An 11739-nucleotide genomic window follows, 5' to 3' on the forward strand; every position below is an offset into this window, starting at 1 on the left:
TTTCATTGCTTCAGAAGCCACTGAAAAGCTGCAACATGTAGTTTTTTTAGCATCAACAAAGCTGTAGATGTTAAGGATAGAATGGAATATCATGTCCCTCTAATGTAAAATATAAGAAACTGCATTTCTGATACTGATACTTAACATTTTAAGCAGAGTTTAAAAATGAAACATCCAGGATAGTTTTAACACATCTGTGCAAGGTGTCCACATGTGACTCACTGCTGGATGTTTACTCTGATCATTTAATGGTTTGGAGGTTCTCAGTATTATATAAGAGGGTGATCAATGCCTGTCCCTCACTAAAGAAATGCATTCAAAAGGAAAATTCTCTTGGACACACCAGGCATTTTCACCAGAACTGTTATTAAATCACACTCAAAAACTTAACATCCTATCAGCGGCCATAGATAATAAAAAATAAAATAATTTTTTAAAAAAACACACACAAAAGAGCTATAAACTTAATAATATGTTAATGAATGGTTTGGTAAAAATCAGTAAAAGAAATAAAACAAGAATATGTGCAGATAATTTAAGAGATGAATCACAGATGTCCAAGACACTGCATTGCATGTAGCCATAAAAATGATATTAAAATTATATTGTAATTGTACATCAGATGCAGTTTCCACTCAAGTCCTACAGTTTTGGACTGGTCTGTACAGCAGGTCCTCAGTTTTTTATAGGAAAACTCTCTCTATCTCATAACTTTTGTATATATTTAGTTATTCCTTTATTCTATCATTCATTCAAGAGGTGCTGTTTAAAAGGTGTAGTATTGTAAGAGCAAAACCAATATCTGACTTATCATTCTTATGCTGTCTGGTGGTTTGTTGTGTATGAATGAATTATTGAATCGTTTGTATCCATACCATTGTCATTTTAGCTCCAACGTCCTATTCACTGACACAACTGTCTCTGCATTGATTTGTACAAATGACAAATAATATTAATCACAGAATATCCTTTTCTACACTTGTGTACCTTAGGTCAAACGTGTATGTCGTGAAAGGTCTAGAATTAAAAGCTTGCAAATTAATAGAGTTTTGCACAGACTAAAACAGTGCAGAATTTAATATCCAAGCAGTCTCATGATAAAGAGCAGTAAGTGTTTAAAACAAGCAGAAGGCAGTGAATCCTCTCAAACCATAGTTGATATTGTGTTTGGTCTCAATGAGATTTGGCATGTTTTGAGAAAGAAAAACAAGTGTCTTTGCCAGCTGAACTATTAAACCAGGAAACTCTCCTGTGTCTGATTCTTGTTCCCAAAACACTTTTTTCCATCAGTATTTCCTCTTCTATGAAGTCATTCTGTTTGAGCCACCTCCGCCTCTTGTAATTTTATTACAGCTGCTGTGTTCTGCTGTTGTTCAAAAGCATAACCTGTTTATGTTTACGCATTTGGCAGACGCTTTTTTCCAAAGCGACTTACAGGGGAAAACCAATTAAATCACTCAATCAATCAAATTTTATTTATATAGCGCCAGATCACAAAAAAAGTTATCTCATGACACTTTATATATAGAGTTGGTCAAAACCAGACTCTAAGTCAATTTACAGAAACCCAACAGAATCCTCCAGGAGCAAACACTTGTGACTGGTGACAGTGGCGAGGAAAAACTTCCCTTTAACAGCAGAAACCTGGAGCAGACCCAGACTCCTGGAGGATGGCCGTCTGCCTTGAGTTGGGTTTAAAGAGAGAGAGTAGAGAAGGGGAAAAAGAGAGAGCGATAGAGATAGAGACTGGGGGAGAGGGGGAGAAGGGGGGAGTAGGGGGAGACACATGGAGGCGGTTGAGGATAAGTGAGTGGTGATGATGAGGGCAGGGAAGAGGCCGGACCACCGCAGCAGGTCCAGAGATAATCGTGAAAGAATCTGTGGTTATCCTGGGAAAAACCTTATTAGAATATTTAAAATGGAATGTTTGAAAGTGCTAGGATAGGAGGTGCTCTCGGAATAGCTGGGTCTTCAGGAGCTTCTTGAAGATAGGCAGGGATGACTCTGTTCTTGTAGCACTCGGTAGAGCGTTCCACCAATGTGGAACGACCCATGAAAAGAGCCTGGATTGTCTTGTACAAGGTCTGGAGACCACCAGACTACGTTCCCCAGACGAGCGGAGTGGTCGTGGGGCGACATAAGCTTTTATCAGTGCACCTAAGTAGGTAGGAGCAGACCCACTGAGAATATTGTAGGCTAGGATTAAAGATTTGAATTTGATGCGGGCAGCTATGGGTAGCCAGTGTAACTCAATGAGTAAGGGGGTGACATGTGCCCTTTTAGGCTGATTGAAGACCAGACGCGCTGCTGCATTATGGACCATCTGTAGTGGTTTGACAACACAAGCTGGGAGGCCCGTTAGAAGAGCATTGCAGTAGTCAAGACCATAGTCTGCACAAGGAGCTGGGTGGCCTGTTCGGTTAGGTATGGCCTGATCTTTCTTAGGTTGAACAGAGTGAAACGGCATGATCGGGTGACAGAGGCAACGTGATCCGTGAAGGTCAACTGATTATCAATCATGACTCCCAAGTTACGTACTACACTGGTAGGAGCCAGAGGTATGGAGTCAATAGTGATGGAGATGTCCTGCTGTATGGTTGGCTTAGCTGGGAAGACCAGCAGTTCAGTTTTGGACAGGTTCAGCTGAAGGTGATGGGCTTTCATCCATGCAGATATGTCAGAGAGACAATCTGAGATCCGCACTGAGACTGTGGAGTCATCAGGTGGGAATGACAGATAGAGCTGGGTATCATCAGCATAGCAATGATATGAGAAGCCGTGTGAGTGGATGATCTGACCGAGTGAGGTGGTGTATATGGCAAAAAGGAGGGGGCCCAACACAGAGCCTTGGGGGACCCCCGTGGTGAGGCGGTGAACAGCTGATGTGTGCCCTAGCCAGGACACACTGAAGGACCGACCAGTAAGGTAAGATTGAAACCAGGAGTGTACGTGGCCTGTGATGCCCATGTTCCAGATTATGGATAACAGGATATCATGATTGACAGTGTCAAATGCTGTTTATGCTGTTGGCGCTGCATGCACTATTTCTGCTCTACAATACTCAGAAATGACCTGCAAGTATCCTTAGAGTGTTTAGAATAAAGAGCTATGTCCATGTACCATCTTGTAGATGTCTGAAGTGAACATATTCAGCTACAGGCTGATGCGTCACTGTGACTGTATATGACCACTAGAGGGAGTAGTGAGTCACTCTGCCAGTGTCCCATAATGATGAAAACTCATGCCAAAAATGAGTTGAGAATAGAAACAACTTTCACAGTCAAAGAAGTGATAAAAGCGAGAGGCGCTGTTGTTGGAGTTTGATACTGAAATCACAGCATTTCTTCCACACAGGTGAGTTTGATTATGAGCCTTACGAAGGTATAAAGTTATTACCTCTGCCAAGGAGGTTATGTTTTTGCCAGTGTTGGTTTGTCTGTCTGTCTGTGTGCAAGGTAACTCCAAAAGTTATGGACGGATTTGGATGAAAATTTCAGGAAATGTTGATACTGGCACAAGGAACAAATGATTAAATTTTGGTGGTGATCGGTGGGTGTGTGTGTGGGGGGGGGCTGATCTGCCTTGGCGGAGGTCTGCGATCTCCGAGTGCTTTTCTGGTTATGCGAGGAAAAGATATACAATCCAGGATTATAAGAGGGACATCTGCATCATTAAAAAAGATCTGGAAGTCTAACAAGATTAGCACTAACACCAAAATAAGGATCTTCGAGAGCAATGTTCTAGGAGTTCGTCTATATTGTGCAGTATCCTGGAAAGCCAACCCAAACAGTAAGCCAAAAGCTAGATGTATCCCAAACTAGATGCCTCAGAAGAATATCAGAAATCTTCTGGCCAACAACCATCTCAAACAAAGAACTCTACCAGAAGACCAACTCAACACCACTGTCAGTTCAAATCAAGAGGAGGAGATGGCAATGGATTGGACATCTGAATAAGATGAAACCAGACTCCATCTTGAGGGTTGCAATGAAATGAACACCACCTGGAAAAAGGAAAAGAGGCAGACCAAAAGAAACCTGGAGAAGATCAGTTGAAAGAGAGATGAAAGAGGAAGGTTGGATCTGGGGAGAAATCCAGCTATGGGCCCAGGACAAACAGCATTAGCGTTCCCTGGTCAAGGCCTTATGTGCTAGCAGCATGAAGAGGATTAATGAATAAAAATGAATTATCCTTAGGTTCACTGTTTGTTGATCCATCGTTCAGTCTAAACTGTGACAGTTCTGACCTTGTTTAGATGATCCCAAACAGATCTTTAGTGCAGCTACTGACAACACAAACTGTACAGAAAACAGAGGTGATTTGTGGTTTTACTGTGGCTGTTTTCTGTCTAAAAGCAGAGCTAAGCTAACGGAGCTATAATGTAAACTATCAGCTGATGCAGCAGGTGGAGGTTATAAGACAGACTGTCAGAATAATCATCTGAGTTTTTGTTTGAAGAAACCATGATGATACCATAATACAGATGTAATAATACAAATAATGATCTTTATATATTTCAGTGAGTGATACAGTCTGTGGATACATAGAGTTGATTCATTGGTAGTTTTGGCAGTACTAAGTGTGTTCTGGTACACACCATCCCCCTGGTCATTGGGGAGTTTCTAGAGTTTGTAATATGTATGCCCGCTTTAATGCCTGGTTGTGTCTCAAAGGGCAGTCTGGTCTGTATATTTGCTGCACATTATGGGTTGATTTTTGTTGGAAATTTGAGAAAAAAAGGACTAAACACATGTATCTACATCTTCTTTCTGTACAGATTTTATCTCAAAATGTGCACATTCTCAGAGATTTCTGTACGTGTGTATCATGCATGTACTTTTGTGTCTCCTTACTTCATTGGGCCATATGAGTGACGTGAAAGGTTAGTGATTTGGAAATGGAAATGTACCTCCTTAAATTCTCATGGAACTGCTATTGGAACACAAAGCAAAAGTCATGAGTCTTTTTTTATTTATTTATTTTTACAATGAACTTTAAAACATGTGACTCATAATGAAACACTCACAATTTTATAGACTCTGGGCTATAATCTTGTGACAATAATCAACACTCAACCATAAAATAATATCACGGAACACAGAAACATACTGTATTTCCTACATTAGTACTGAGTGTCAGCTGCTTCACCAACAAAATGAAAACACAGAAACATGATAAGTAATTGGAGATTGTGTTACTGTGCAATATTAAACTGTATTTATGTGTAATTTCATTTAGTGCCTAAACCACAGCTGGTCCACAAAGGTTACATATTTAGTAGTACCTCAATACTCAGCACCGCTTCTGTTATCTGCTGCACTATCAGCGCAAAAGACTTTCAATGTATCAGATACTTCTAACCCAAGCACCTGCTGCCGAAAACAGGAAATCAGAGCCGTCCCCTTTGATTTGTCCTTTATCTCCCTCTTGAGGACTCAGGTTTATGAACAACATGGACATGATGGGAGTTTATCATTAGGAAACAGAATGACCCTGATGTTTTCTTTTCCATGATTATGTCCACTGCAAAGGACAAACCATAAATGAATGAATAAATAAATAAACATAATGATAAAAAAATATGTATCTGAAACAGTTATTGCGTGTAAAAATACAATTATTTAATTTAAAAAAGCCAAATTGTTTACTTTCCAGGATCTCAGGAGAACTGTTATGTAAAGTTTTATTACATCTAAAATCTTAAGTAAGTTGGTTTTGTTGAACTTTTACCTGATGTTCCTCTAGTTACATAAATGTATAGAATGTGTATGTAGCCAGAGGCATTGTGTAGCATTACCATGACAACACAAACAGAACTGTGGCTGCCTCAGTTGCTGGGGGCAACTGGACTTAACCCTTCACTGGGCAAGTGACTATTTTTGATAATTTCCACATACATTACAAGTCAGTGGCAACAACATTTACAGTGAGGACAGTGAGGCAACAATCTCAGGTCCAATGTGGTCTACAGGGTCTGTAAGGTCCACCTCTGCATGAACAGTGAGTGGACCTGCTTTGTTAGGTACCATGAAGTAATGGTACTAATGTAAGGAATGATGTTCAAAGGGAGAATGTGGATGTGGACAGGGGTCTGGATCAGCACTGATGTTGGTCTAATGTTCTAAAAGTGATGTTCAAATGTTCAAAAACACATTTCTTTCATCTTAAATGTGTTTTCTTGTATTTTTTATACATACCTCTTGGATTTTTTTTAATTTTTTTAATTTTGCCACTTATGGGTAAGAAACCAAATATGGCAACTTCATTAACCTTGATTTTCTGCGTAATATTTTTTTTATTATTCTTTTTGTTAGTTTCACAAAAGTAATAAAGTCTTGTTAGGCCCTCCAACAACACACTAAAGATTAAATTCAGAATTTCAGAGTATTTCTGTGAGAGAACTATAAAGGGTTAAGAGGCTACAGGACAGACAATGGAGTGGAACATCTCCTGGCAGGACATGTTAAAGTAGGACCCCCAGAGGATCAAGACTTTAGTAAGGGGTCTATGATATTCTCCCCAGACCACCTAACCCATTCACATGGACTGTCAGCAAAGGGATCAGAGAAAGCAGATACACTCAGTCCAAAACAAGAACCATCAAGTCGGTCAGGGGGGGAGATCAGTCAAAAAAGAGACTCTAGAGCAGATCAGGTGGAGTTCTTGCCAGAGGCTGTGACTGGTGATGACAGCTGAACTGGAGAAGCAGCTGAAAATATACCAACATGCATCATCCAGTCCTCAATGAGACCTGACCTCTCCCTGGTGTTAGAAACATGGAAGCCCGTCCTACTGGAGCTAAGCATACACTAGGAAGAGAGGATGAAGAGGCTCAGAGAGGAAGAAAGCAAAACACCAGGAGCTGGTGGAGGACAGCTACAGACTGGAAGGGGGTCAGGTGGACACTGGGGTTTGACGGGTCCGTGGCAGGGTGAGAGGACACCATCAGCAGTTAGCAACGACATGACAGCAGCTGAGAGAGCACCCAGGGGTGAGCAGAGGGGTCAGCAGAACACCAGCTCAACATAAGCAGGGGTTGATTAACCTCGGTCTAGATGAAAGCATCTGTTCTAAGACTCAAAACACCCAATGATACCAGGAAATGTCCTCAAGTAAGAGCATCAGAACATATGTCCAAGAGCAGTTAATTCACATTTTTGAGAAATATGTTCTGAGTATGAATCCACTTCATTTGATAGTAATATGCTCATACACTGTTGTTCACAAAGTTGGAATATGTCAGTTTTCAGATACATTTCTCTTTTTATTTGTATTAATTCTAGAGCTGTCAAAATTAAAGCATTAACGTGGATTAATCCATCATCATGATTAATCTGATTAAAAATGTTAATGCAATTAACCCATCTGCAGCGCAGAATGACTCTGAACATCTGCAAATGTTTTGGGCAGTTTGTCCAAGTAGAGTTACTGTTGTGCATGAACAAATGGGCAGTTAATCCAGTAGTGACAGGCAGCAGAACCAACCCATAAAGATGGAAGACACTAAACAGCACGTTGGCCCTCTGGATGGAAATATGAGGACAAAAACAAAAACAAAAAAACAGGATGGAACAGTTGTTTCAAGTTGTTTTGTTGAAGCTGTTGAAGGTGTTTAGAAAACCTGTGAAGTGCATAGATCTTCCCTTCTTTCTTGAGTCTGTTTGTTCATCCAAAATGAAACGTGATTAATGTAGAATAAAAATAAATGATATTTAATCGTAATTAATTGAAATTAATCCACAGCAGCCTTGTGATTAATCTGATTAATAATTTTAATCGTTTGACAGCACTACTTTAAACACATCAGTGATCATCTTTGACCAGGTACAACAACTGTACACTAAGTCCCAGTTACACTTTATCTATCAAAAATAAATCACATTGTCTCAATCATTTCATGAGAAGAGGTAAAAATATGTTTCATCCAACTTTATGGGGAACAGTGTATTAAATATTTAGGCTCCATTAAGAACATTTGATTGACTTTTTAAAACTACATTATAATTAATGACAGTTTATTCTACTTTTACAGTGTGAAAATGTATATAAAATTTTAACAAAGTATTTAAATGTACATAATAAAAAGCCTTGGTTAATTATCTAAATTCTATATCAGGTGTTAAATTGACACCCAAAAATAACCCAAAATTTAGTTTTATTGTGTTCACTACAAATTTTCTCGCCATCCTTACATCTAGGAATCTTATCATTTGTATTTAAAGTAGTTAAACAGTAACACTTAAGAATATAATATAAAAAAGAAAATAATGGATATACTGTATTTCCTTTATGACACCAATTTGGAGGTTCAGTAGTAATGTGAAGATTAAATACAGTTAAAATCTAAACGGATGGGCTAATTTTGGGCCAAAGTTGAGACTCCATGACTCTCGGTCATCGCTCCAGACGCCTGAGTCCTGTGACGTTTCCACGAGGCGTCACTGAGCTAAAAGAGGAGGGATCACGCTGCTATTTTTTTTTTTTTTTTCCCATCATCACGTTTCCGTCATGTCACGTGACTCTCCTGCATCATGAGGAAGATTCATAAACACACAGAAGACAATGAAACACGCAATGCCTTTAATATTAATAAACATATCAGGTAAAATGAGAACTAGGAACTTCCACTGAGCCATAAACACAGCTGTTTATTGAATGAAATGCACTCACTGACTTTCTCTGTTGTTCTTATTGTTTTTGGCAGCACATTTTGCCTGTGTCTGTTGTATTACTTAGCAGTAACGACAATGCAATCAGAAATAGAAAAAAAAAAAACAAACTCAAAAGTGAGAACAAGAAACAGGAAGAGCTCTCAGTGCCTTTGAAATACTGTGGACAATGGTGGCGCCGAACTCTGTGTGAACGCTGTCTCTGGAAAAATGAATTAATATCACACACACACACAAAAAAAAGAAACATGTTGCCAGAGTGATGACTGAATAGTGAGATAGGTGCTTTTAATAGTCTGAAGGAGCATTGTAGTTATAAATCTCCATCCTGCTGTGGTCTCCCAGTTCATCATCGGTTCACCAACATCAGCGCTTTCATCTGGAAGGATCAGGAAGCAGTTATATGGGTCAAAGGTCAGCAGCACTGTCCAACCTGAAATAATATGACATGAGGAAAAATAGGATTGAAATGGCTGAAGTATTTTTGTAGTAAAATTTTGATCAACGAGAGGGCAGAAACAAATAGGGAAAAGCAGTGGGATATCTACTAATTAAAGAGTTTTACTGCCCAACAGAACAAAACATTATAATCTGTAAATAACACTAACCTATTACTGTAAACTCAATGCTTTCTTTTGGACCTGGGTACAAAATATCCCCCACGTCATCATGTGGTCATCGAGAGTGTAAACAACACAGACCCTGGATGTAGTGACGTTTTTTTATCGACCAAATACAAAGTTTACTGAGGCCTTTATTGAATAGGACCCAGACTGTTGTCTTATCACTGAGGTCACTGACATGACAGTGAAATAGTCTGCAATGATTTCCTCTGTATTTCAACAGCATTTAAGTGTTTTCCAGTTATATTTTTATGCCAATGGTTAAAGTTTGAACTATTCAACTCTGCAAGAAGAGTGTAGTATTTTTCATTTAATTCATTCACTTTTTTCCTTAATTATTTGTGCGTTTTTTGATTTTCTTTCGTTTTATCCTCTTTTCTTGTCAGTGTCCCTGAAATATCTTAGTCCATAACACTGTGCATACATGTAATACTTATTAAAAAAATGTCCCAGAGATAGAAAATAATGGAAGAACTGATGTAATGTTTATTTTGAATCCTTCTTTATCACATCTGACATGTTGTTTAGTTTTGAAAATATTTATATACGTCAAATAAATTATGTCAACCAGTACACACAAATATGTATATGATATAGTTGGATTTCTATCTATCTCTGCTGTTGACTCTTTGGCTGTCGTTGCCCTCTGATGGACACAAGCCGTCATTACAGAAACATTGACTGAACTCTATACGCGTACTTCAACACTAAGTAACACATAGATATAAGATTAATTTGTTTTTTAATTGTTAATAACTAACTGATTTAACTACAAGGAAGCTGAATCAAGAATCAACATTTAAGCTGCTATTTGCATCATAAAGCCGGTGTGTTTCCAACCCTGACACGTGTGAACATTTTCTGGTTTTCAAACTTTATACCACAAAGATAAACAGGTGTTTGAATTCTGCGTTAACAATTTGCAGTTTGAAGACATCATGTTGCTGCTCTTTTGACATTTATGAGTCAAAAATGTAGGGATAAATAAATGGAAAATAATAAATTCAATGACTGTCCTAATTCCACAGTCTAGCATTTCATGGACTCCAGTTTTTACAAATGACAAAGCATCAAAACACACAAACTGTGACAAATGAGAACATATGGAGAAATGAACACTCCTGACCATGTTTATTAACTATTTCATCCTTTTATATCGTATTGTATCCGCTTTTTTGAAGAGGTGTATGTATGGTAAATCAGAGCTTCGGCTAAAATTTACTTAGGGGGTCAAATGAGTGGCCATTTTTGTCAAAAAAAAAAAAAAAAAATTGTAAGAAATGCATAGAACTATGTTGAAATAATGCTAATACATTTGTGCACAGACTACTGATATTATTTGACAATGGAAGCTATATTTTCAGAAATATTGGATTTTGAAAAGCACGTGTATGTGAAAACTTTTGCTGGTGGATGGACGTGATATTACCCATGATGATCTGGTCAGTACCAGTACTTTATTAGTAATAAACTTATAGACTTACTATGGCTAATTCTCCTCTTCTTCATAAATGTTAGTATTGTGGATTTAAAACAATCACAGCTGACACAAAAACACAAAATGTGGCAGTGGACGGATGTGACATGGTTGTTACAGATCCCATCATACTGATGCTCGGCAGCCATGTCACCGTTTCCACAAATGATCCCTGTGCCAAAACTAGGATCAGAATTATTTATTGTAAAGTTAGTCATCATACTAAAGAGTAAATAACAAAATAGAATTGTTATTTCTCTATAAAAATACTTATTAGAAAACTCTTGATTTAAAAAGTGATGTGTGACATTCGCAATGTATGTATTTGTGTAACATAAGCAGGATGGATCAGCACCATACTCCATATTGCAACCTGTAAAAATAAAACGTGATATGTAGGATATAATCTTGTAAGAAAAATTGAGGAATCTAAAAGAATAGAATATTTGTTTTTCAGGTAAATTCAGTTCAAATATAACTTAGCCATTTGTGACATGAAAATATGGCATTAATTGAGATGAAATTGGACATTTTTGAGCTGAAAACATAGTTCATATGACCATCAACATGTTGCAACAGAACTGAAATCCTGTAAATTTGCATAACTTGCATTTACCAACACAAAGTTCCTTTGGGGATTCACTTATATTGATTTCTTGTGCACAAAGACATAAATAAGACCTCTAAGCAAATTTTAGCTGGCTTAATTTTATGTATTGAAAACAGGAAATACAAAATAAGTGCATTTAGGTTTATTTTACAGGCACTAGTTTTATCAGTAACACAACGTAAACTCGACTTTCACATTATATTCATTCTTATACATCTTAAAGCAGTTATCAGGTCATTCAAATAATCATTTAAATATTTTCAAAGCTTGAAATGCACATTCATTTGGAGACCTAAACCAGCTCTCCTGCGACCCATTAGAGGGCCACGACCCAGATGTTGCAAACAGGTGGTTCTAATG

The sequence above is a fragment of the Sphaeramia orbicularis genome, chromosome 12 (genome assembly GCF_902148855.1).
Source record: "Sphaeramia orbicularis chromosome 12, fSphaOr1.1, whole genome shotgun sequence".
NCBI lineage: Eukaryota > Metazoa > Chordata > Actinopteri > Kurtiformes > Apogonidae > Sphaeramia > Sphaeramia orbicularis.